This window comes from Anomaloglossus baeobatrachus, chromosome 3 (genome assembly GCF_048569485.1).
Source record: "Anomaloglossus baeobatrachus isolate aAnoBae1 chromosome 3, aAnoBae1.hap1, whole genome shotgun sequence".
Lineage (NCBI taxonomy): Eukaryota > Metazoa > Chordata > Amphibia > Anura > Aromobatidae > Anomaloglossus > Anomaloglossus baeobatrachus.
This window is the reverse complement of record NC_134355.1, coordinates 619,805,346-619,832,885: the sequence shown is the minus strand read 5'-3', so window position 1 is coordinate 619,832,885 and position 27,540 is coordinate 619,805,346. Positions and strand designations below refer to the sequence as shown.

Sequence of the window (27,540 nt, the reverse complement as noted above, 5' to 3'; positions counted from 1 at the left end):
AGATGTGTGGCACCCCATAATACATCAGGGTGCCACAGGGAACTGCATCCTTACCCAGGGTGCAGGGCCCAACCCCCATGGTTCCAGGTGCCCAAGAAACCGGTGTCACTGCCATCTGCACCACAAAACCCAATCACCTCACATCAGTCACTGCCAGACACATCATGTAGTTGGACTAGCTGGAAAATGGGCCAGCCACTTGGGAACTGAGCAGACTGTGAGAGGGAGAGGGAGGAGCGAAGTAGGCTCTGGAGAGTGAGATGCTGGGAGAGTGAGCTCCTGGGGAGCTAGGGTAACTGATTGGGTCGCAAGCAGTGATTCGGGTCCAGAGGAGTCGGGGACCGGTTGCAGGGACATTGGACAAGGGTGTTATGGACGTAGTCTTGGAGGACTGTCGGCACGAGAAGGGCCCAACAGAACTGACCGGTACTGAGCACGACGGGGTACAGGACCCTAGGTCAGGAGTCGATTCACCATCCTGACAATTCACCTGAAAGGGAGAGGATCTTCAAGGACTTCCCTATGAGCTCAGAGGTTGAGGGCATCAGCACAACGAGGGGGAAAGGGTTTTTCCAGATATAGCGACCTACTGAAGTCCCAAGTGCCAGTACTCAAGGTCACAGCTACACTACACATTGTGAGCAGGGCCCCCAACAGCTTCAAGCCACGGTGACCACCAACAGAAAACAAATTGTGCACGGAGGCAGGCTGCAAATCAAGTGACACCGGCGGGACCGAGTACTTGGACGGGCTCCCGACAGCGGCAGAGACTTTGGTTTACCTACAGTGTGTGTGTGTGTCTCCTTTCTAAACCTCATCCAACACCACGACTACCCACAGTGAGTACCCTGTTCCCCTGCACCCTGTCTTCCCAAATCTACCAACACCCTTAGCCCGGGGCCTTCCCTACCTGCGGAGAGACTGACACCTTGCTGCTTCATACCATCTGCCCCGGTACTCCTTCCAGCAGTGGCGGTACTCCCATTACCACAACCCGCAGGTGGCGTCACAAACTTTTCCCCTGTAAATATCCCACTTTTACAGATCAAAGTGTCCACCAAGCCAGATCCGAACCCCTCGAGCCACGACGATCCTGGATCCGAGCAGCCCGACTAACACCGGGCGGAACAGATGCACGACTGCCATTCCATTTTTCTCTATGGGGCTGCTGGAAAAAGCACTCAGCTCAACAGCCACATAAAGAATGAATGCAACATACTGCCACTCCTATTCTGTCAATCAGTGTAGGCTCTAGCAGTCGGACACCCACCTACGGATAGGTGATAACTTGTTTTAAAAGGAACCTGTCACCAGTTTTTTTGAGTGTTAAACCAAAAGTAGCACGTTCTGGGCTGCCTTTTATGAAGGTGCACCTTGTTCCCTGACTCCCCTTGCAAACCCCACAAATATCTGTCGCCACGTATGTAAATGAACCGCTGTGGTCGGATGGGCGTCCTTTTTCTTTCTCACAATCTCGCGTCTGCGCAGAGAGCTCCTCGGCTCACGCAAGCGCACTTATGTTTTTGGCTCTGGCTGCAATGGGGCAGAGCGAAGTGCGCCTGCGCGAGCTGGGAATGACTGCGATGGCACGCGATTTCGACCAGTACATGGATGATGATGGAGGCGTCTTCAGTGCCAAAAGGAGGGGCAGAAGCCGAAAAAGAGGACGCCCATCTGACCAAGAAAAGGACGCCCATCCTACCAGAACGGTTCATTTACATACGTGGCTGCAGATTTTCTAAAAGTATTTATGGGGTCTGGAAGGGGATTCAGGGAACAAGGTGCACCTTCATAGAATGTGTGTCGCCCACCTGTAGCAGTCACCCCAGGGACATCACTCCACCCTCAAGGACGCCACAGGGTCTTCACTTGGTTATCTCTGGCAACAGGTATGTCGGTTATATATATATATATATATAGATATATATCTATATATATATATATATATATATAGATTAGATATAGATTAGATATAGATTAGATATAGATATAGATATAGATATATAGATATATATAATATATATAGGAGTCGTGACGCCACTCACTGTTTGCGGTCAGGGTTATGGGTGACCACCACTGCAGGTTTAACAAGCGTCTGGGGCTGATGGAGTCTGCAGTCGGATGGTGTGGCCTCCCGTGAGTGAGGCTGGCCCCAGGGGCTCGGGTGTGTAGAACAACACGTCCCAGAATAACTCAGTCTCAGTCCGGAAAGTCTTTCAACTGGTTTTTACTCACTTTCAGATGTTTTGTGAGGTACCCGGGCGATGCTGAGATTAAACCAGGAGAAACCAGGTATCCTTTAGGCCGGTCTAAGGGTAACCGTTAACTCGCCTTCCTAGCACTTCTTGTTTCGGATAACCTCTGACTTGAAGTACCGTGAGATTCATCCAGGAAAGTCGCTACTGCCTTTTCTCCCCTTTTTGGCCCGTTTGCAGGCAGCGTGGACCAAGGAAGATGGCTCCAGGCTCGATCCTCCTTATGGGCCCTCTCGTTGCTGCTGAGGCTCGGACTCTAGATGGTTGGTGAGGGACTTATAGTTCCCCGCACCGGCAGGTTTCGCAGATCAATAAATGGACATCTACTCTAGGGACCTGTTCCCCGTGCGTGCCTAGTCACCAGAAGTCCCCGTACTCGACCGACTGACTCTCTCAGCGTCTTTCTGACTAACTAGCTGGTGACCGTTCTCCTCCGCTAACGGCTACTTCACGTGCAGGGTCTGACTCGCGTGTGCGCGCGCCTGCGTCTCTTAGCAACCGCGTTCACTGCTATCAGACTGGCTCTCCTCCTACTTTCCTGACAGATGCTGCAACCTTAGTTCCCAGCCCCTCCACTACACCCCTTGATGAGATGTGGAGGCAAGCCCCCTCTTGGGTCTGCCCAAGGGTCCCCTCTCAAGGTGTGGGAGACCTGGTTGCTATATGTCTGTGCGTACACACCCTATTCCAGCCTTCAGGATTACCTGGAAGTACTGCCCCAGCATGGGTGCAGTACTCAGTGGTGCCTGACCAGGTCAGGGGCGCCACAAATGCAGCACAGGAGCTGCAGAAGGTGCTACTTTTAGTTCAGTAGTGAAAAAACTGGTGACAGGTTCCCTTTAACTGGACAACTTTAAATAAACTTGCTCCCTTTTTGGAGGCCTGCACTAAATCATGACCAAGGCATGCATTGTAAGTCAATGGGGTCTCTTATGAACAGAAAGCATAAGATAAGTGTGAACAGAACCTAAAGGCCACTTTACACACAGAGATAAATCTGCGGCAGATCTGTGGCTGCAGTGAAATTGTGGACAATCAGTGCCAGGTTTGTGGCTGTGTACAAATGGTTTAGTGGTTTAAGGAGCAAAATCTATGCTGATTGCTCGTCTTGATACAACCCCTGTAAAAATCTTCTATGCTGCCAAGTAAGATTTAAATATACATATAGCCCAGCTATCGGAGGTAGCCATCCTGTCAATGTCTGACCTTGGCTAATATCTCGAGACATATTTCAAGGCTAGTTAAAACAGTGGACATTGACTTCCACGATAGCTTCCTCCAGTTAGGTGGCACTAGCAAGACAGTTTTCTTTCCATCCACGTTGGAACTAATTTGCATGTTTTTCCCATGGATCATTGCCAATAAATGGTCTCCACAATAAGAGCCAGGCCGCCAAAGCGTCTTGCTGTAACTTGATAGAATAAGGTCAGATTTTCCTTCTTCTTCCATTCCGCCTCATCCGAATGGTGCTGGATTACCTGCCTGGCAGTCAGTACATGTATGACTCATAGCAGTGATACCTGTGGATACAGAGATGATGATTTCACTACAGACTACAAGCCGCCCACAGAAAGTTACAGAAAACAAAGTGTTTGGACGCCGGGCCCTGTAAACCAGACAGAAAGCTTCTGTGCAGGGTGTGGTAATGGGTGTTGGCAAGGGAATCAGCGTGGTACCTAGGTTACCATAGAAACTAAGAAGTCTCACACATGCATAATTACAGCTCTGCCACAAGGAACAAGAGACTCAGGGAAATGTTCAGTGTCTGAAGATTCGAGAGTAAATCGTCCATATAGTAAATGCACGTATCATATTACAGCAATGATATAATGTGTGGCAACTATGGGACATTAGCAGCAATGGTGGCAGACGATGCTACTAGGAGCCCAAGGTGTCTAATCCACTGGTGGATACAGATAGAAGAGTGCCCCATATGTAAGAACGGTATATGGGCCCTTTTCAGTCGAATAATTCACCAAAACACACAATTCCACATGCTTTGGAGGGAGGTGTGCCGCCCCCGTGTCAACAAGCGAACTGCTCGGATCCGGAGTGGCTTGAGGGGCGTCCGGACCCGGGAGGTCGTGCGGCCACTTGAATGAAGGGGGGTATTTACAGGGGATGATGTATTGAGAGTTCGTGACGCCACCCGTGGTGTATGGTAAGGTGGAGTACCACCGCTGCAGCTGGGAGTACCTGGTGGCGATGGAGTGGGCAGCCAGGTGTTTAACCCCTCCACGGGTATGGGGAATGCTCCAGGACTCGATGATGGTGGAGGGACGTGCCTTTGGGGAGGTAGGGGTCACTTGTGTACTCACTCAGTCCATGAAGCTGACACCGACAACTTAGTAAACCAAAGTTCTGGACACCGCTGCCGCTGAGGGGGAGCACGTTTGGGTCCCGTTTCTGCTGGTGTTGCCTGTTGATCTGTGACCTTTCCCTTGGCATCTTGTTCTCTTCTAGTTGGTCTCTATAGCTTGAAACTAATCGGGTCCCACTCCCCAGTATGGCTAACTGAGGGAGCTTGCTCTCAGGGTTCACGCGTGGGATTTCCTGGACCGTATGTATGGAAAGTTCTATCCCCCTCGTTGCGCTAGTACCCCGATTTTGGAGCGTGTGGAGAGCGGATCTTGAAGGCTCCGTTCTCGTCGGGTGAATTGTCAGGTTGCCTGAAGCTACTCACTGACCTACGGTCCACGTACCCCGTCGTGCCCTGGTCCCTGCCCGGTGATGGTACAAGGCCGCCGGCTGTCCTCCACGACAATGCCGTGCCCATTGTCATGATTTCCTGAGACCAGGGGTCCAGCTCCTACCAGGCCCAGACCAACGTCTGCTAGCTAGTACTTCCAAGAAGCCCAGCTCCTGACCTCCTCTCTCTTTCACCTCCAAAATTCCATTCTCCTCTCTTGACACGCCGACCCTATTCCACTAAGGCCGGACACTGGTGTGTCTGGTGGGTGTGGTGCAGAGTGTTCCTAGGATTTTGATTAGCTGGTTTTGGCAATGTGTCGCCCTGGGCAAGCCAGGGGACACAGATCACACACCACCACACCCCACATCCCAGGTAGGCACACCTAAGCTGAACCAAAAATCCTTGTTGCCTTCCTCCAGGAGTCTGATGATGCACACCAGGGGGTGGGCCAGGCGGTTGGCTCCGCCCACCGAGGAGCTCACAACTCTGGAGGCGGGAAGACCAGGCAGATAGCTCCGGGCAGGGGAAGAGTGAAGTCCAGTGAAGGGCTAGAGTAAACAACAGAGAAGTGAAAGTGAAGGAAAGCAAAGTGGAAAAGGAGGAAAGCAAGAAGTGGTGACAGAGCAGAGAGTGTGCAAGCCTGAGAGCCCAGCTTTGTGTAGGGCCAGAACAGCAAGGTCAGCGACGGCGGTGACTGTCTGGAGGGGGACCATTTGGAAGTTCCTGGAAGGACCCCGTTGGCTGTGTGCCCGGTGGTCTGGAACAGTGTTCCGAAGGACAGTCAGCACCAGGGCAGGGGCCTCTCGGACCCCGGCAAGGCTAGGAGTCGCCAAATTTGCCGAATCCGTCAGTGAAGGGGACGTAGATTCCCCCAACAACCAAGTCCCGATTGAAGGCAACAGCCCAACCCGTACAACCGAGGCACCGCCACCGCCAGGGCACCAGTCTCTGAGGGCCAGCGCCTGCGGGCAAAGTGTAGTGCTCCTCCGGCCCAGCTTGAAGCCGGGGAGCGGGTTACCGGTGGGGACCCATCGCAACCATCCGTACATACAGGTGCAAGGAAGAGGGACATCACCGTCACCTACCGGGAAAGCAAAGCAGCCGTCTGTGGGACCGTCCTACCAGCCGTTTGGTTTACCGTACAAACTGTGTCCAAGTCTCAGGCTGAGTGAGTACCACAGTGCCGCAAGGCACAGCGCTGCCCCCGCGTCCCTGCGCCCACCAAGCCCTGCACCTCCCAAGCCATCACCGGGCCCCGGGATCACCAACCCCTACCCACGGAGGGGCAACACAACACCTGGCTGCTCCCCATCACCATCCCCGGGATCCCCGCATTGAGCAGCGGTGGTGCTACACATCACCACAACCGTGGGTGGCGTCACGGACATTATCCCAACACCCAACAAACCCCTTTCACTCACGGGCGAGGAGTGTCGCTCGAGAAACCCCGGGATCCGGTCCACCGCTCGAGCCACCACTGAGCCGCTGCCGGACCCGAGCAGAAGGGGTGAGCGCGGTGTGCTGACACCCTCCTCCCCGCCCGCGACAACTTGGCGTCACGAACAGGATCTTACCGCTCTGCCGTCTGGTAGAGGTGCGCCTTGTTACCGCCGGAGGTACCCGGCAGAAAAATTTCAGAAGCCGCCATCTTTGGCGCGAAAAGTTCCCGCTCGAGCGTCTTCTCGAGCAGTAGAGGCGCGAAGGCCAAAACCCCGCCCCGAGAGGGGAGGGGCCGGAAAGAGCTAAGGGGGACGCGATGGCGGCTGGACTCATGTAGCTGCGGCTATAAAAGCAGGGACGCCAGGACTCTGCAAACATCCCGTTCCTGGAAGAAAGAGAGAAAGCCATCATGTGGATGCCGTCCCGCGACACCGTACCCCCCGCGCCTGGAACCGCGGCGTGGGTGGAGATCCGGACCGCGCAGCTCTACCAACGGCTGCAGGTAAAGATGCAGCTCCTCATGGAGGAGTGGGAGGCCGACATGGCGGACGTTGTAGCCACCGTGCGGAGACGCGAGGAGGAAGCGGAGAAAGGGAGGGTGAGTGACCCACGTCCCGATGCCCAGGAAGGGCCGGTCATCGCGGCTGCGGGGCCCGGTCCAAGCCCTCTCCCTTCGCTGCCTCCCTCGCCACCCGTCCCGGAGGCCGTGACCCCGCCACTAGGCCTGCTACCACCGCAACCGGTAGCAGTACCCAGCGTCCCCGCCCAAGCGGGCCAACCTGTAGCCGGAGCCCGCAGCAAGTCAGCGGTGTTGCCGTGGAAGACTCCGAAGACCGAACCGGAGGCATCCCCTGAGAAACTCCCCGAGCCGGAGCCGATGACCCGCTCCGGGTCGAAGGCCCAGCAGCGGAAAGCCCCTAGGCCCATCCCCCACACCTCGGCTGAGGTTGCGCCGGGTTGTTGTTGTAAAGCAGCGCCCAAGGCCAAGACACCGTGGGACATGCCACCCGTAGTCCTGACAGTGGGTAATGTCCAGGATGTCCCGCGGGGCCCGACCCGTGCGCCGGCGCTGGCGGCAGCGCCGTATTGGGATAGGGAGCCGGTACCGCTGGGCCTGGAGATCGCCGAGAGGGAGCGGAAGAAGGCCGAGCTGGTGGCCAGAGCAATCCGGGAGAAAGAGAATCTCCGGCAAGCGACGTTCCGTGACCGGGGACCGCTGTACGAGGGACAGGTGAGGCGGTTTGATGTCCGCCGGGGCTACGGGTTCATCTACGAGCCGGGCCTGGAGGCCGAAGTGTTTGTAGCCCGGCGGGATGTGCATGCTCACCTGCCCGAAGAACATCCCGGCCGTAACCTGATGCCGGGAGACATTGTGCAGTATACCCGGCACTTTGGGGAGCGAGGGTGGTTTGCGCTGGACGTTAACCTCAGGAGGGGCCCGGAGGCCCGAGCGAGCGCAGACCTCTACCCCTTGCCAGCAGCCCCAGCGCTTGAAGAACCGGAGTAGGGCAATGAATGCCCGTAGCACCGTCCCCGTTGGGACCACCTGCTTGCTTGTTTGTGTTGAAAAGTTTACAAGTTGAATGATAAGAAGAAAAATGAAAATGATGATGATTACCGAACAGTAACCAGATTATCTTTGTGATTTGCAACCGGCTGGAGCCGGCACCGTTGTCCCCGTGGGGACCGTTTAAAAAAGTTATGCATGGGAACTATCCATGGACAAGCCCGTGAACTTTGCAGGGCAACCACAAACGTTAGTGGCTTGTAAATATGTTGGGTACCATTACCGTTTCCGCAGGCCACCTCCGGAGAGGCAGGTTGGAGGGAGGGCCCTGAGCAGAGCAGGCCAGGGCCCAGCCACCAAAGGAACCGGTGGCTACCCTCTGGAGGGAAGGACAGATCCCGCTCGGGTACCGTGTGCTGGACTGTGGGTCAAGGGGTGCTGCCTGGCTTTTAGGGGCAGCATCAGGGCCAGGTTACTTGGGTGGGAGAGAGCGGAAACCGTAACCGTATACCGTTGCAACGTTAAAAGTAAATGTGCCTCCCGTCTTGGGAAGAAGTTATTAAAAATGTTATTATTGTTTGTTTAACCCTGTTACCCCTTTTTCAGAAAAATAAAACCGGTGTAGGACGGCAGCCCGCGGACGGTCTGCATTTTGCTAAGGGGGAATGTGTCGCCCTGGGCAAGCCAGGGGACACAGATCACACACCACCACACCCCACATCCCAGGTAGGCACACCTAAGCTGAACCAAAAATCCTTGTTGCCTTCCTCCAGGAGTCTGATGATGCACACCAGGGGGTGGGCCAGGCGGTTGGCTCCGCCCACCGAGGAGCTCACAACTCTGGAGGCGGGAAGACCAGGCAGATAGCCCCGGGCAGGGAAAGAGTGAAGTCCAGTGAAGGGCTAGAGTAAACAACAGAGAAGTGAAAGTGAAGGAAAGCAAAGTGGAAAAGGAGGAAAGCAAGAAGTGGTGACAGAGCAGAGAGTGTGCAAGCCTGAGAGCCCAGCTTTGTGTAGGGCCAGAACAGCAAGGTCAGCGACGGCGGTGACTGTCTGGAGGGGGACCGTTTGGAAGTTCCTGGAAGGACCCCGTTGGCTGTGTGCCCGGTGGTCTGGAACAGTGTTCCGAAGGACAGTCAGCACCAGGGCAGGGGCCTCTCGGACCCCGGCAAGGCTAGGAGTCGCCAAATTTGCCGAATCCGTCAGTGAAGGGGACGTAGATTCCCCCAACAACCAAGTCCCGATTGAAGGCAACAGCCCAACCCGTACAACCGAGGCACCGCCACCGCCAGGGCACCAGTCTCTGAGGGCCAGCGCCTGCGGGCAAAGTGTAGTGCTCCTCCGGCCCAGCTTGAAGCCGGGGAGCGGGTTACCGGTGGGGACCCATCGCAACCATCCGTACATACAGGTGCAAGGAAGAGGGACATCACCGTCACCTACCGGGAAAGCAAAGCAGCCGTCTGTGGGACCGTCCTACCAGCCGTTTGGTTTACCGTACAAACTGTGTCCAAGTCTCAGGCTGAGTGAGTACCACAGTGCCGCAAGGCACAGCGCTGCCCCCGCGTCCCTGCGCCCACCAAGCCCTGCACCTCCCAAGCCATCACCGGGCCCCGGGATCACCAATCCCTACCCACGGAGGGGCAACACAACACCTGGCTGCTCCCCATCACCATCCCCGGGATCCCCGCATTGAGCAGCGGTGGTGCTACACATCACCACAACCGTGGGTGGCGTCACGGACATTATCCCAACACCCAACAAACCCCTTTCACTCACGGGCGAGGAGTGTCGCTCGAGAAACCCCGGGATCCGGTCCACCGCTCGAGCCACCACTGAGCCGCTGCCGGACCCGAGCAGAAGGGGTGAGCGCGGTGTGCTGACACCCTCCTCCCCGCCCGCGACAGCAACACCTTTGGTTAGGGATCCGTAACCAAGGAGGAGGTGGATATTGCACAGAAGGACAGATTGAACAATACCCTGTGACGATCTGATAGGCCAGGGCATCACATAAATATGGGCCCCCAACCTCTTGGGCCTCTGTGTTGCTGCACATGCCCAAAGATATACCCTCCTCTGGTCAAATCTGTGGTGTAAATTGAAGCTCATTGGCCCCAATGCAAAAGCTCGAACGGGGCCTCCCAATTATTGCATTGGTCTTTTCATATAAGCCAAAAGGACTTTTGGGACCACATAGGCCCCAGGACCTGGATGATAATATTGCACGCCCCACTTTTCAGTTATTTATTTTTTAAAAAAGTTTAAAATAAGCAATAAATTTCATTCAACTTCACAATTGTGTCCCATTTGTTGTTGATTCTTCACCAGAACATTAACATTTTTATCTTTATGTTTGAAGACTGAAATGTGGGAAAAGGTTGAAAAATTCAAGGGGGCGAATACTTTCTCAAGGCACTTTAAACTATTGGTGTCTGAAGTTGTTAAAGTGAACCTACCTGGTCCACTGACTGCATCCGTTTTAAAAGCCAAACTCACTGAAACATCTATTGTAGCTTAGTGTATGGGGATGTAATTAATGTTACAGCAAGAATAGATCATATTTGATCATATACTGTACTACCACCAGTGAGACCCGCAACACACATCCGTTTTTTTTGTACGTGTGCGGTGCGTATTTGCACGTACCGGAGACTCGTACACACGGAGACCCATGTTAATCAATGGTAGATGGCACACGCACGTAAAATCACACGGATTGTGTGTCCGTGTCATAAGTACGTGTGTGCGCTTTTTTACATGGACGACATGTCCGTTTTTTGCCGGCAGCACGCAGGCACGGACCCGCTTTAGTCTATGGGTCCGTGCCTGCACGGACCGCACACGGAGTATGTCCGTGTTCAGCACGTATCGTCCGTGTACGTTTTTCATCACAAAATCTGAAACACTTGTTACCAATCTATTAGGTCAATTGTAGGCCATTAATTCTGGCGCCAAACATACATTTCCTGTCTCATTTGCACGCCAGACAGCAGCTGGGCACCTGTCCTCTCACTGCAGGGGAACTTTGAGCACAGAGAACAACACAGGTACTGAGCATGGCGCCCAGAATCGATACAGAGAGGCTGATTGGAGAAGTGGAGAGGCATCCAGAGCTGTGGGACACACGTGTTGATGGCTACCATGACAGGTTAATGGTGGAACGAGCATGGATGTCTGTGGCAGAGATAGTCTACCCTAGGAATGGATGGTCTCAATGTACCCCTGGAAAGAAAAATAGGTATGGTGAGTATAGATATTTGCATTGCTTCTGTCTTTACCTACATGTGCTCATTCTGTAGGCAGATTAGATCCATATTTGTATAGTTTGTTTTGCATGTATTAATGGGCCTGACTCATTTTGAGCTACACTGGAGACTCACAAACAGGAGAGTGTATTTTATTGGCCTTTTGAAGTATTCATTGCAGTTTACTAGTAATGTCAGCATGTGTATATGTCGCGGGCGGAGGAGGGGACGTTGCGCTCTCCCACTTCACGGGTCCGGCTGCTGCTGGTGCCGCTGCTCGGTGGTGGCTCGAGCGGTGGGCCGGATCCCGGGGACTCAAGCGGCGTTCCTCGCCCGTGAGTGAAAAGGGGATTTTGATTGTGGGGGTTTTGGTTATTGTCCGTGACGCCACCCACGGTTGTGGTGATATTGGTGACACCACCGCTGCTCTGGACGGGGATCCCGGAAGCAGTGACAGGGAGCAGCTTGGTTGTTATTTCTCCCCTCCGTGGGTAGGGGGTTGGTTGTCCCGGGTCCCGGTGATGGGGTAGGGATGGATGGCAGGCAGGTTACGGGGCCTGGCGAGGTGCAGGGTCGCGGGGGCAGCGCTGTGCCGCACGGCACGGTGGTACTCACTCAGCCAATGATGAGGACACAGTTCTCGGTAAAACACACGGCTGGATGGACGGGTCCCACAGACGGCTGCGGTGTTGTTTCTCCCGGCAGGTTGATGGCGACTGCCTTTCCCTGCACCTATGTACGGTAGATGGTTCCAATGGGTTCCCACCGGTAACCCGCTCCCCAGCTTGGATATGGGCTGGAGGAGCTCCTTTTGCCCGCAGGCGCTGGCCCTGAGAAACGGTTGCCTTGGCGGTGGCGGTGTCTCCCTCACTTGGTTGGACTGTTGCCTTCTGTCGGGACTTGGCTGTTGGGAAACCCAGGAGTTCCCTTCACTAACGAATTTGGCAAATTCACGGCGACTCCTAGCCTTGCCGGGGTCCGTAAGCCCCTGCCAGATGGTGCTGGCTTCTCTTTGCGTACCGGTACGGTACCGCCGGGCCACCGCCCATCCACGGTCCTTACGGTAGACTCCAATCAGCCACTCCTGCAGACGGTCACCACCATCTGCCAACCTTGCTGTCTCGCCCGGGCCACACACCCGGACGCTGTCAGTTAGTTGCTCCACTACCACTTCTCCTCCTTCCACTTTCACCTCCAAAACTATTCTGTCTCTTTTCCCGCCTCCAGGACTGTGAACTCCTCGGTGGGCGGGACCAACCGCCTGGCCCACCCCCTGGTGTGGACATCAGCCCCTGGAGGAAGGCAACAAGGGTTTCATGTTTGACCTCGGTGTGCCTGCTGGGAGTGTGGGGTGTGTTGATGTTGTTCTCTGTGGCCCCTGGCTTGTCCAGGGCGCCACATTCCCCCTTAGTTAAATGCAGACTGTCCGCGGGCTGCCCGTCTATCACCGGTTTTATTTTCACAAACTGAAAAATATGAAACGGTTAAACGGTAAAACAGATTACATTTATAATAACATCTTCCCACATCGAGAGGTACTCTTGCTTAAACGTTGCGTAACGGTTACGGCTTCCGCTCTCTCCCACCCAAGCAACCTGGCCCTGATGCTGCCCCTAAGCAAACAGGCAGCACCCCTTGACCCCAGTCCTGCACAAGTTGCCCGAGCGGGTTCTGTCCTTTCCAGGGGACCCACGTCCATGGGGAACCCCTGAAACCCCCAAAGGATCGCCACCGGTTCCGGTGGTGACTGGGCCCCAGCCTGCTCCACTGCGGGCCCTTCCTCCAATCTGCCTCTCCGGAGTCGGTCACGGTATAGCCACAACAACATTATTTACATGCCACTAGTTTGTGGTTGCCCTGCTAGTTCTCGGGCCTGTTCATAAGGAGTTCCTTATGCAAAATGGTGAAGGGGGTCCCAACGGGGACCAGTTGCCGGCAACGACCGCTTCAAATCAGCAGCAAATCAGGTGAACTTCATCAATAGATTATTTACTTATCATTCATCTAACTTTCAAACGGTACTTTTAACACACACAGCTGGTGGTCCCAACGGGGACAACTTTTAGGCGGGGGACCGCCGACTTCACTGCGCACTTTCATCATCCTCCGCCAGCCCTGGGTGGAAGAACACAGGTACCAGCCCCTCCAGCGCATAACAGGCGCGACGGGGAAGGGCCGCCCGGTAGCCGTTATTTCCGCTCCGGGGGATGTAAGTGGCCTCCATGCCATCCAGGGCGATGACTCCTTCGTCCTCCTCCGAAACAGGCTCTGTGTCAGGACCGGAGTCACTATCATCCGACCCTGCGCCAGGCGGGTTGCCGCCAGCTGCCGCAGTCTCCGGGCTTGCCACTCTTCCGGCTACCGTTACGAGGGGATGTATGCCAGACGGACCAGCATCAGCAGGGTACACGGGCGGGGAATACGGGGGCAACATGGGGGCCAGGGGTAGACCGGGTCCCCCAGCCGCAGTGGCCGGTCCCTCAGGGACACAGGGGCGTGGGTCACTCACCAGCTCCTCCATCATTGCTTCCATTCCGTACACCCGGGCGACCGCAGCTACCTCCTCCACCTCCGCGGTCAACTGCTCCATCAGCCTACATATCTGCCTCCGGTAGTGTCGGCAGATCCCTGCCGTTCGGGCCCTCAGCCATGCCGCTGTTCCGGGCACTGGCTCGGTAGCCTCCGCATAGCTGGGTGGAACGGACATTCTTTGCAGGGGTTAGCGGATCGTGGGGTCTCGGCGTCCCTGTTCGTATAGTCGCGCTCACATGCGACCAGTCGCCATTTCATCCCCCTTAGCCTCTTTCCGGCTCCTCCTCTACAGGGGCGGGGTTTTGGCCTTCGCGCCTCCACTACTCGAGGAGACGCTCGAGCGGGAATTCTTCGCGCCCAAGATGGCGGCTTCTCAAATTTTCCGGCCGGACACATCCGGCGGTAACAAGGCGCACCTCTACCAGACGGCAGAGCGGTAGGATCCTGTTCGTGACGCCAAGTTGTCGCGGGCGGAGGAGGGGACGCTGCGCTCTCCCACTGCTCGGGTCCGGCTGCTGCTGGTGCCGCTGCTCGGTGGTGGCTCGAGCGGTGGGCCGGATCCCGGGGACTCGAGCGGCGTTCCTTGCCCGTGAGTGAAAAGGGGATTTTGATTGTGGGGGTTTTGGTTATTGTCCGCGACGCCACCCACGGTTGTGGTGATATTGGTGACACCACCGCTGCTCTAGACGGGGATCCCAGGAGCGGTGACAGGGAGCAGCTTGGTTGTTATTTCTCCCCTCCGTGGGTAGGGTGTTGGTTGTCCCGGGGCCCGGTGATGAGGTAGGGATGGATGGCAGGCAGGTTACGGGGCCTGGCGAGGTGCAGGGTCGCGGGGGCAGCGCTGTGCTGCACGGCACGGTGGTACTCACTCAGCCAATGATGAGGACACAGTTCTCGGTAAAACACACGGCTGGATGGACGGGTCCCACAGACGGCTGCGGTGTTGTTTCTCCCGGCAGGTTGATGGTGACTGCCTTTGCCTGCACCTATGTACGGTAGATGGTTCCAATGGGTTCCCACCGGTAACCCACTCCCCAGCTTGGATATGGGCTGGAGGAGCCCCTTTTGCCCGCAGGCGCTGGCCCTGAGAAACGGTTGCCTTGGCGGTGGCGGTGTCTCCCTCACTTGGTTGGACTGTTGCCTTCTGTCGGGACTTGGCTGTTGGGAAACCCAGGAGGTTCCCTTCACTAACGAATTTGGCAAATTCACGGCGACTCCTAGCTTTGCCGGGGTCCGTAAGCCCCTGACAGATGGTGCTGGCTTCTCTTTGCGTACCGGTCCGGTACCGCCGGGCCACCGCCCGTCCACGGTCCTTACGGTAGACTCCAATCAGCCACTCCTGCAGACGGTCACCACCGTCTGCCAACCTTGTTGTCTCGCCCGGGCCACACACCCGGACGCTGTCAGTTAGTTGCTCCACTACCACTTCTCCTCCTTCCACTTTCACCTCCAAAACTAATCTGTCTGTTTTCCCGCCTCCAGGACTGTGAACTCCTCGGTGGGCGGGACCAACCTCCTGGCCCACCCCCTGGTGTGGACATCAGCCCCTGGAGGAAGGCAACAAGGGTTTCGTGTTTGACCTCGGTGTGCCTGCTGGGAGTGTGGGGTGTGTTGATGTTGTTCTCTGTGGCCCCTGGCTTGTCCAGGGCGCCACATTTATGTGGCCTGCAAAGCATTTTATGCATGTACAAAAGGCATTTCAGGGTGGTCAAGCCACTATTAAACATGTTTGGGTTTTTTTTTGGTTTGCTTTTTTGTGCTTTTTCTATTGCAAATGTGCTGTGAAATGTCTATACATTTTGAGTTGTATTTCTATGTTTGGTTTATTATGCATGTTCATTGGTGTCACCATGTCTGGAATGGTAACAGTAATATGTAGTGTATAATGGGAAATCTTTGTGGAACATATGGCATTTCATGGGTTTGTTGTCATTTTGTTTCTCATGGCTTACTGATGTTTTTTTTTTGGTTTTTTTTTTGGTAATTTACAAGGAGATAAATGATTATACAGTGGTTTAAGATTTTTATTGGTGAACTTGTTTTCTTTCTCATGCTTATTGTGTTATTATGTCACTATATGAGTGTTGTGGGTTGTTGTTTTCATACACAAGGATGTGTGTTCCAATTTTTTACAATTGCTGCAATACAAGACTAATGTCTTATTTTTTAAATCTTTAATTGTTAGAATTTGTGACCTTATTTTACAATTTATTTTTTTTTTAACAGTGGATCTTGTAAAACGGCAATGGCGCTCAGCACGTGACCAGTTCAGAAGAGAATATAACCCGGTGGCCACCACAGCTGCCGCAGCAAAAAAGAAAAAATATGTCCATTATGAAAAACTGAGCTTCCTTATGCCCATTATGGAAGTACCAAAGTAAGTTTAAACCGTTACATCACATGGTGTGTTTTTTTTAAATGCACACATTAATTTTTTTTTTTTTTATTTCATCAAAAGTACAGAGGATAATCTTGAAGATAGTGAGGAAGCCCAGTCAGCAGTATTAACAGCGACCTCTGCTTCCGAGATGGAGCCTACCTCATATCAACCTCCACCAATCCCCAACACCAGCCAGCCAGACGCAGAAGAAATGTCCTCTGATTTGGGTTTGGGCACAAGTCAATCCACTAATATAATTGCAGGCCAGTCTACAGGGCAACAAAGTGGCCCTTCACCAGTTCTTGCAGAGAGTAGTCCACAGCAACATGCAGGCACACAGTCAAGAATATCAACTAATACCATGCGCACAGTAGCCCAATCTATCCATGGACGCCGACATAGGCGTTATGAAGATTTACGTTCCCTGCCAGATATCATTGATACTAGAATTATTCACATGATGAATTCACTGATACCAGAGAGTGATGGAGAGAGATTTTGCCACTCCCTTTCTCCCTCTCTTGCATTGGTTGCACCTGATAGGCAGGACAGATTGAGGGCGTCCTTAATAACACTAATATCTGCTACCCAACGTGAGCCAGAACCCATATATTGTTTTGAAGTGATAGAACAATGGAGAGCCAATCCACGTGGCCCACACACAAACACAACTCAACAAACTGTGGAAACCCAAACAGAGGAACATTTCAACTTAATCCTGTAGTGCAACAAACACATATACAGTGTCCATCTTCTTCTATGGTAACTGATGTACAAATTATGCTAACAGTTGTCCCACACCAAACAAGTACATTAATTACAAAAAGGCCATCTCAACAGCCATCATTTGTCCCACAAGTACCCCAACAGACACCAATGCAAACCTCTTTTAACTATCCTAGTATTGTTAGTAATGTTCATAGACTACCTCAAATGTTTCAACAACCAACAGCATACCATGTTCCTAATAATCCACAACAGTACGTTCAACAACAGACTTACCCAACTAACTTCACATACACACATACTCAGCCTCTTCCAACACATCAATATGTACCACCTACACTTGGTCTTCCATCTGCTCAAACAACTGCATCATTATTTGATCCAAGTACAACAACTGTTACTAGTGGAAACACTGATCAGTCACTCACTACAACATCTACTGTTGTGCAGCAAACATATTCTGTAGATGTCAATGCAATGGAGACTACACAGGAAAGCATCACTAGCCTAGAGGATTTAGTTGAATCATAATGTGATATTGTATGTATTATTTTACTTTTTGGTATGTTTTCTAGGGTATTGCTGGTGGGAAAACATATCAAAATGTAACACATTACTTACTCTATATGCATGTGGTCATATTTGTGTTTTACTTCCCAAAAAATCAATAGAAATTACTCTATCACTTCAAAAACATTACCTGCCTGTTAGAATGATGCCTTGCTCTGGACATGTTGTTTGGACCATCCATTAGAATAAACTGGGTTTAGGGAAAAAATGCACGCACATAAACTACTACACTAACATTCAGACACCTTTTATTATTAAAAATCCAGCCACTATGCAGTATCTGCATATGGTCTAGTCCCATATTTGTATTCCAATAGTGTCAAAAAATTATGTTTGCGTGACATTATTGCATAATAAAGTATGGTGTTTTGTATGGGCTAATGTCCCTGACAAAATTGATCAAAACAAAACAAAAAAATACAGGGTGTATTGCAAAAGATAACATACGTAAAATAATAATTCTGGACTAAATTTTTCAAAAACAATTTGCCATATTTTTATTAGTCATGTACATTCAGTAGTACTGTTTTTAGAATAACAAAAATTCCAGATTTTCTAGCAATATAGTTATATCACAATAGCTTATGGGGACCACAAACACAACCAACCACCAAAATAACACAAATTATACCTATGTATGGTCATTTTCTCTGTTGTATTACATATGTGTTTGTGCTTATGTAACCAAGTGATAAAAACTATAACAATGTCAAAATTATACATGACTATGGCGATTTAAACTAAAATAATCTTTAAACTGATTCCTCACTTGTAGACCAGAAGTGGACACAGTGGTTCTAACACTACCATTCTCTACAAATGGTGCATTTAAAGCTGGCAACTCCTCAATGTCTTCGTCATTGCTTTCATGTAATCTACAGTAATTATGTAACACTACAGTAGCTTTAATGACAGCCTTGACGGTGGTTGGTTGGAGTTGGATGGTGGTTTGATAAATGCGCCATCTTGAGGCCAAAATGCCAAAGGCACGTTCAACATAGCAACGTGCTCTGGCCAATTTGCTATTAAATAGGGCTTTTGATCTGTCCAGCCCCCTTCTGGGATATGGACGCATCAAATGCCTAGACAATGCAAACCCCTGATCTGCAACCATTACAAAAGGAACAATAGGGCCATTAGTACCAGGCAATGGTCTTGGTGCAGGGAAACTTAAACTATCAGACATTAATCGTCTTGCTAAACGTGAGCTTCTGAAAATGTGTGCATCTAGAGGCACTGCCATAGGCCCCAATATCAGCAAATAAAAAGCAGTAGTTTGTATCTACCATGGCCAAAATAACTACAGAAAAAAACTTATGATAATTAAAATATCTTGATGCAGAGTTCGGTGGTTTCTTCACTCTAATGTGCTTTCCGTCAATGGCGCCAATACAATTAGGGAAAGCTGTTTTCTCCAAAAATTCATCTGAAATGTGCATCCATTCCTGTGTTGAAGGCAGCTGCATGACATGATGCCTAAAGCGGGCTTTACACGCTACGACATCGCTAATGCGGAGTCGTTGGGGTCACGGAATTTGTGACGCACATCCGGCTGCATTAGCGATGCCGTTGCGTGTGACACCGATAAGCGATTTTGCATCGTTGCAAAAACGTGCAAAATCGCTAATCGGCGACACGGGGGTCCATTCTCAAATCTCGTTACTGCAGCAGTAACGAGGTTGTTCCTCGTTCCTGCGGCAGCACACATCGCTGCGTGTGACGCCGCAGGAACGAGGAAGCTCCCCTTACCTGCCTCCCGGCCGCTATGCGGAAGGAAGGAGGTGGGCGGGATGTTACGTCCCGCTCATCTCCGCCCCTCCGCTGCTATTGGGCGGCGGTTCAGTGACGTTTCAGTGACGTCGCTGTGACGCCGCACGGACCGCCCCCTTAGAAAGGAGGCGGTTCGCCGGTCACCGTGACGTCGCCGGACAGGTAAGTATGTGTGACGGCTGTGGGCGATGTTGTGCGGCACGGGCAGCGATATGCCCGTGTCGCGCAACAGATGGGGGCGGGTACCCACACTAGCGATATCGGGACCGATATCGCAGTGTGTAAAGTAGCCTTAAGGGTCTCCCATAGCACAGTGCAGGTATGCAGGATAATCTTGCCAATTGTGGACCTTCCCAATAAGAATTCGAAATGTAGACTGTTGATGGATTGCCCAGTTGCTAGGTAACTGAAATAGAAAAAAAACATGACATTACTTTGACTATTCATGTAAGCTGTATTTCACACCAAATATTTGTATCATCCAATGACTGGCGAGATACTGTGTATGACTTTTTTTATTGCTTTTGTTGGGAAAACATATGTGATCTTTACTTTCCATATTGGAAAAATATTTATTTTTCTGTTTAATAAACAAGCTTGTTTGATTTATGCCTCTTGTTTCTTTTTTTTTTTTAGAGATAGAATGGTAGATGTGAACTCTCAGATCTTATTTTGAGATTGCACTGAGGTTATGTGATCAATATAAGTTTTCAACAAATAACTAAATTTTAAATTACATAATTTCAACAAAATTATGCCTTTGAGATTTAACATGTATTTCAAAATAACAGATAAAGCATGAGTATACATGACAACACCTACCGTAAAGTCACCAACAGTCGTTCCTCAGGGGAGATGCTGAGGCGCATAGAGGTGTCCTGATGTTTCAAACGATGGTACACAAGGCCAAGGATGTTGTCAAATGAATTAATGGTGAGATGGCAGTAGGCTTGGAATTTTGGTGGAAATTTCCGTACTTCGCCATAGAGAATATTAAAATGCCCATGTGTTTTCCTGAGCTCCACAAGGGGGTGAATCCACATCCTTCTCTCCAGTGGTGGCTCTTCTTCAATCATATGTCGCCTAACCCCAAATCTCCTAGATATCAACCAGAGCAAATACATGGTTGCTTCATTGGAGAGAGACATTTTGGAGTGTGTCTAATGTGAGAATGAGCTCAGAAGCCAAGTTTTTTAAGGTTTTTTAAGCAAACTAACCAAATTGGGTAGTTAATTGACCAATTTAACACACCAGGAGCACATTATGATGGGCTAACAAGGTTATTTGTGTGAAAATACGGATCTGAAAAACGGACGGCACACGGACTGCACACGTACGTATTGTATGTCAATACGGACATTCCACACGCACACACGGCTCGCATACGCTATCACACGGATGCCATACGTACCGGAGAAGCGCCCCAAAAAACGGAACACGGACCCGAAAAACGGACCGTGTCACACGGACGTTTTTTTTGCGGAAGTGTGTTTTAGGCCTGAGGAATAGAATATTGCATTGATACTAGCCAATTTGCTTCAAATCCAGAACAAATCTCCAGCACACTCTGCATGTTTAATATGATTTGCATTGGATTATAGCTTGAATTTCACCCCACTATGTTTGGCCTTCTTGCTGAGACTACTACCGTCTTATGTTAATTTTTGCCCCCCAAAAATGTTCTAGCGCTTATGTGATGCCCTGGCAAAACTAGGTAGTCACAAATAGGCCCCTGCATAACACCTTCCCTCACTAGGAAACACACAGCGAACCATTAAACTCTAGTCACCCCCCCCTTAGGGAAAGATAGACACACCAGTGGGCGTGACCAGGCGGTTGGGACACGCCCACCCAGGGGTCCAGACAACCCAGGGTGGGAAAACAAGCAGTTAAGCTTTAGATGAGTCTTAGAGTTCAAGGACAGAGGAGTGTGGAGTGGAGGTCAGGCCTGTGTGTCAGGCCTGAAGTTGACTGACAGGTACCAGGGTAGGAGCCCTGGTGCCTTGGCTAGGAGGCAGACGGTGGTCTCCATCAGCAGGAGACGGGAAGACAGCTCGGTGGAACCGAGGTGGACCGGGCCAGGGTTGTAGCCCGCCGGTACCGACCCGTGGAACCGACCCGGAAACCGTAGCACACAGGGCAGGGGGGTACTTGGACCCTGAAGCCAGGAGCCAGAAACAAGTGGAACTGGTTAATTAACCGATTGAGGTCAGGACTACAGGTCCTGTCCCACCCAAAATCCCTCATAGAAGACAACAGCCCACCGATTAGGGATAAGAGGTCACCGCCAGGGCCCATAGATCCCACGGGCCAGCGTCTGCGGGCACGGCTCCTTAGGCCATATCCAGCCGGGAGCGGACTCCTATGTTTCAAACTGGGAAGTCTTTTCTACTTAAGCAGTGCAGGAAAAGGATAGAGACCACCAGCCGGGTGGGGGATCCCGAATGCAACCGGACACCTCCACCTTGGTTTACCAGAGACTTGTGTGTTTTACTGAAAGTGAGTACACCAACACCCCCTGCGGTCGTCATCTCCCCTGCACCAGAGCCATCGGGTCCCGGGGCCACCATCCCTGCCCACGGAGGGGTTAACATCTTGCTGCACAACATCTCCCCCAGGGTGCCCCGTAACAGCAGCGGTGGTGTCCCACCTCACCACACACCGTGGGTGGCGTCACGAACCTATTACGGCCTAGCCCGTACATCTACGTCCCCTATTTTAGTCGGCGTGTCCGCGAGACCTCCATGTCCGGAGACCCTCGAGCCACCACCCCTGAAGGTCCGGATCCGAGCAGCGGCGGCTGCTGGCACGGGGGCGGCACACCCCGAAACTTGGCATCACGAACAGGATACTTACCCATCCACTTACCTTGTGGAAGTGCGCCTTGTATTGGACAGTCAGCGGTGATCCATTGCCAAATTTTTAGAAGTCGCCATTTTGGTCGCCATTTTGCCGCGAAAAACTACAGCCCAGCATATTCTTCCCCATGAAAAGGGTGCGAAAGCTGAAGCCCCGCCCCCTGGGAACGCGGCTGGAAAGTGAGGCCAGAAGTTACAAAACGAAACTTACAGGCCTGAAAGAGGCGTGCCAGCAAAAGATGAATGGGGGGCGGGCGAAGATTCTGCAGCATGTGATCGAGCAGATAAAGGGCAGGGATTCCAGGACCCTGCCACCCTTCTTGTTCCTGGACGCTATCAGAACAACATGGCCGACCCATCTGGCAAGCCCGGAGTGCCGGAGCCTGCGCCCGGAACAGCGGTCTGGGTAGAAGCCCAGACGTAACGCATGTGCCGCCGGATCCAGGCGCAGGCGCGCTATATCATGGAGCAATGGACGGCCAAGATGGCGGAGCTGGGTGCAGCAGTGCGGGCTCATGAAGTGGAGGCAACCTTGGAGGAGCGGGTGAGCGACCCACGCCCCTATGTCCCTCAGGGACAGGCCGACCAGGCTGAGGGGCCCGGGCTGACCCTGCCCGCCACGCTGCCTCCCTCGCCGCTCATGCCTGCCGCTGACGCCCCACTCGGTTCGCTGCCACCAACACCGGCACCCGTCCCGTCGGCCCGTGAGGACCAGCCAGAGGAAGCCTCCGGCAGCAAGCCCGTCACTGCCCCGGCACCAACACCGGCTCCACGCAAGTCCAGTGCCCACAAAGTGTCCCGTACGGCCGAAGCTCCGACAACGAAGCCCGGTCCCGAAAGGAGCCACGCCAAAGACGACAACGGCCTCGGCAGTCAGCCCGGCCACGGCAGAGGCAGACCGGAAGCCAGTCCCACAGGTCACGCTGACCGCTCCCAGGTACCCGGCCACGGCGAGGATGTAGCTGCCAAGCGGCAGAGCAGGCCACATCACAGCGGGGTCCCCCATTGAAGAAGATGTCGGTCGTGGCCAGCACGGAGGGACTCCGGCTGGGTCCATCCCCCACACAAGTTGACCCGGAGCAGCCAATAGAAGCTCTGGGAGTGTCAGCGGCGGCAGCCTGGGAAAGGAAATCACCGCCAGGGAGAAACGGAAGGCGGAGGTCCTGTCCTGAGCTTATAATGAAAAGGACAACCTGCGAAACGCAACCTTCCGGGCGCGGGGCCCGGTTCATCAGGGCCAGGTCCGGCATTTTAACCCCCAAAAGGGATGGAGGTTTATCTACGAGCCGGGCATGGAGGCGGAGATATTCGTATCCCGGAGGGATGTCTACCCGCACCTGCCCATCGGCCAGCCCGACCGAGACCTGGAGACCAGGGAGTTGGTGGACTACACCCGGCACTGTGGGGAGAGGGGGTGGTTTGCCCTCGTTGTGAAGAGGTGGGCAAGAGCCAGAGCCCAGCGCCACGTCCACTCCTCTCTGCCACTTTCCAACCCTGATGAAGATGAGAAGTATTAGGTAGCGGTTCCCGGCTACCCACAGTTCAGTTCCCCGTTGGGACAGTGTGCCTTTGATGTTTCCCGTTTGCAGTTAAAAGTTAAAACCAAAAACAATGGCTCAGAACTTGCAGGCCAACCCATAAACTTTTGGGCCTTGTAAATAGCCCCCAGACCATCCTTTTCACCAAACCGCAGTCTCTGGAGAGGCTGATTGGAGGACGGGCCTGCAGTAGAGTAGGCCGAGGCCCTGTCACCAACGAAACCGGTGACTACCCTCCGGGTCAGGAGTCCCCTGGACGTGGGGCCCTTGAAAGGACTGCCGGGTAAGGAACTTTTTACCCGGCCGTTTGGGCAACAGCCGGACCTAGCCTAGATTTGGGCAAGGGGTGCCAACCTGTGTTTTAGTTCTGGCACCAGGGCTAGGGTGTTTTGCGTGGGTGAAGTGGAAAGGACCCGGTCCGTCCCGTCCCGGTTATGTATGTTCAATGTTTAAGTAACCTGCCTCCCGTAAAGGAAGAAATCAAAATATTCTTGAAATGTAAATATGTTATTATACTTGTAATTGTTTTATTCTTTTATCTTCTTGCAGTACAAATAAACCGGTGGTGGTCGGACAGCCCGTGGTCTGTGTTTAACCAAGGGGGAGTGTGACGCCCTGGCAAAACCAGGTAGTCACAAATAGGCCCCTGCATAACACTTTCCCTCATTAGGAAACACACAGCCAACCATTAAACCCTAGCCACCCCCCCTTAGGGAAAGATAGACACACCAGTGGGCATGACCAGGCGGTTGGGACACGCTCACCCAGGGGTCCAGATAGCCCAGGATGGAAAAACAAGCAGTTAAGCTTTAGATGAGTCTCAGAGTTCAAGGACAGAGGAGTGTGGAGTGGAGGTCAGGCCTGTGTGTCAGGCCTGAAGTTGACTGGCAGGTACCAGGGTAGGAGCCCTGGTGCCTTGGCTAGGAGGCAGACGGTGGTCTCCGTCAGCAGGAGACGGGAAGACGGCTCAGTGGAACCGAGGTGGACTGGGCCAGGGTTTTAGCCCGCCGGTACCGCCGGTACCGACACGGGGAACCGACCCGGAAATTGTAGCACACAGGGGGGGTACTCGGACCCTGAAGCCAGGAGCTAGAAACAAGTGGAACTGGTTAATTAACCGATTGAGGCCAGGACTAGAGGTCCTGTCCCACCCAAAGTCCCTCATAGAAGACAACAGCCTACCGATTAGGGATAAGAGGTCACCGCCAGGGCCCATAGATCCCACAGGCCAGCATCTGCGGGCACGGCTCCTTAGGCCATATCCAGCTGGGAGCGGACTCCTACATTTTAAACTGGGAAGTCTTTTCTAATTAAACAGTGCAGGAAAAGGATAGAGACCACCAGCCGGGTGGGGGATCCCGAATGCAACCGGCCGCGGCACCGGCCACCACCACCTTGGTTTACCAGAGACTTGTGTGTTTTACTGAAAGTGAGTACACCAACACCCCCTGCGGTTGTCAACTCCCCTGCACGAGAGCCATCGGGTCCCGGGGCCACCATCCCTGCCCAAGGATGGGTTAACATCTTGCTGCACAACATCTCCCCCCGGGTGCCCCGTAACAGCAGCGGTGGTGTCCCACCTCACCACACACCATGGGTGGCATCACGAACCTATTACGACCTAGCCCGTACATCTACGTCCCCTATTTTATTCGGCGTGTCCGCGAGACCCCCGGGTCCGGAGACCCTCGAGCCACCACCCCTGAAGGTCCAGATCCAAGCAGCGGCGGCTGCTGGCACGGGGGCGGCACACTTATTTTAGGGGTAGAGCTTATTTTTAGGGAAACACAGGTTGGGGCTAAGTTTCCCCCCCAAAAAAAACCTCACGAGAATCATACTTACCAGACCCCGGATATCTACATCACTCCCAGGTCCTCCTGTGATCCACAGCGGGAACTCCCAGCAGGTCCTTGTGTGCCCCACTGCGGTCCTCCCCTGCTTTCGGCTGGCACTCACACACACACACACACACACACGCGCGCACAGAAACATCCGGTGATACCGTAGTACTTTCTGTCCAGCAACGCTGTGGAATGCGAGGACCTGCGGCAGAACACATGGAGGATCTTCGGTAGAATGCATCGATGCATTCCATTGCAGGTCCTCGAAGCGTTCCACTGCAGGTCCTCGTGGTCCACTGTGTCCCAGGTCCCCAGATGAGTACGGTAACACAGGATGTGTGTGTGCATGTGCGCTCCACCTCAGGTCCTCGATGCGTTCCACTGCAGGTCCTTGCTTTCAACAGTGTCCCGTTCGGGATATGGTGAGTATGATTGTGGAGTCTATCTTCTTTCTTTTGTGGGTGTCTGCTTTCTTTAGTGAAGTGTCCTGCAGTATTCTTTAAAGGGAACCTGTCACCAGATTTTTCCCTATTAAACTAAAAGAATCACCTTCTAAAACAACATTTGTGGAGCAAAATACTGCACCAAAAAAACCCAGTGATTTCAATGTAGTAAAATAGATTGTTTATTTATTTAGTAAATATTAAAAATATAAATGTAAAACAAAGACATGTATTATAAATAATGGTGCTTCAACAAGAGGGACGATATGTCAGCATAGATATTAGGATTATAATACGCACAAGGCACAACTTAAATATTCGGTACAAAGTGAATGAATTATTGTCTGGAAGATTCAAGTGTAGGTAAATATATCTGGTTTATATACATCTTAAAAACACTCACAGACAAGAGTATTCATAAATACATAGATCCATCTAAATACAAAAGTATTTGAATAAAAAGTGACATTAGATATACATTTCTTAGATAATAAATTAGTGTGGGAAAAAAATAAATAAATAAAAAAATAAATAATAATAAAACAAATTATAAATTGTAAGGTAGAAATAATATAAATATATGCAGTGTGTTTTAGTTAGCTGTCTCACAACAAGAGAACTACGCATAATCACAAGGGAACACTGTAGAGACAGAAAAAGCAAAAACGGAGAAAGATGATGTCCTTTTGAAAACTATACCCAGGCACTTTAAAACACACCATAACTGTAACACTAGATTCCTTAACATCAGAGGAATCGACCAGGTAAGTATCGGACAGAGAGGGGGAAATTTGGGAAAAATACTGGCTCAAATTGAAAGCCGCTGGATTTACCGCTTGGGTAGCTTAAAACCTGGGGGATTAAATGAACAATTTGGCTTTGGTGCTTATCTATAAAGTTTTAGTTTTTGCATTTTACTTAATCTTATTGATGCCAACAGAGATTTCTTTCTTTGTTATGGGTGGGAATTTTAATGGGTCTTAATATTTTGGGTAAAGTTTTAATTAAACATTTTTTGTTTTAATATTCATTGATTTTTAATTTGTCATTATTTAATTTACAGATACATATATTTTCATTATCTGTGGCGAAGACTCGTATGAAATGAACTAAATAAAGCAGTTATGGAATTAGAGAAAAGAATTCGGGGACAACAAAAAAACCAAAACAGTTTTTCTTCATATATTTTTTTATTTTAAAAAATTGCCTCACTTACTCCCTTATTACCGTATTTGTTTTTTTCTTAATAAGATGTCTTACTTTGCAATGTCATAATTGATATATATCTAATATGTCATATATGTATATGCACGAACATTGATATTGTACCGCCCCGCTCTCAGCAGTCGAGCTGCTCGGATCCGGCCCTTCTGTGGGTGGCTCGAGGGTCTCCGGACCCAGGGCCCTTACGGTCACTTCAAATGAAAAGGGGTAGTGATGGGATGGTGGATGTGGGACATATATGTACGGGCTGAGCCGTACGGAGTTCGTGACGCCACCCACGGTGTGTGGCGATATTGGACACCACCGCAGCAGTTACGGGCCACCCAGGGGAGATATTGTGCAGCAAGTTGTTAACCCCTCCGTGGGCAGGGATGGTGGCCCCGGGACCCGTTGTGGGTTTGGTGGTGCAGGGAGATGGGCGACCGCAAGGTGCTGGTGTACTCACTATTAGAAAACACACGAGTCTCTGGTAAACCAAGGTGATGGTGGTCGGTGCCCACAGCCGGTTGTGTTCGGGTTCCCC

General features: G+C 51.8%; 1 long non-coding RNA gene across 1 annotated transcript in view; it reads left to right on the top strand.

The window, feature by feature from the left end:
- LOC142295660 (uncharacterized) overlaps positions 1-18,823 on the top strand; it is a 32,883-nt gene extending 14,060 nt beyond the window's left edge. Inside the window, exons 3-4 of the long non-coding RNA XR_012751511.1 lie at positions 15,894-16,044; positions 16,126-18,823. This is a non-coding gene — a long non-coding RNA (uncharacterized LOC142295660). The remainder of the gene's footprint in view (positions 1-15,893; positions 16,045-16,125) is intronic.
- The last annotated feature ends 8,717 nt before the right edge of the window (positions 18,824-27,540 follow it).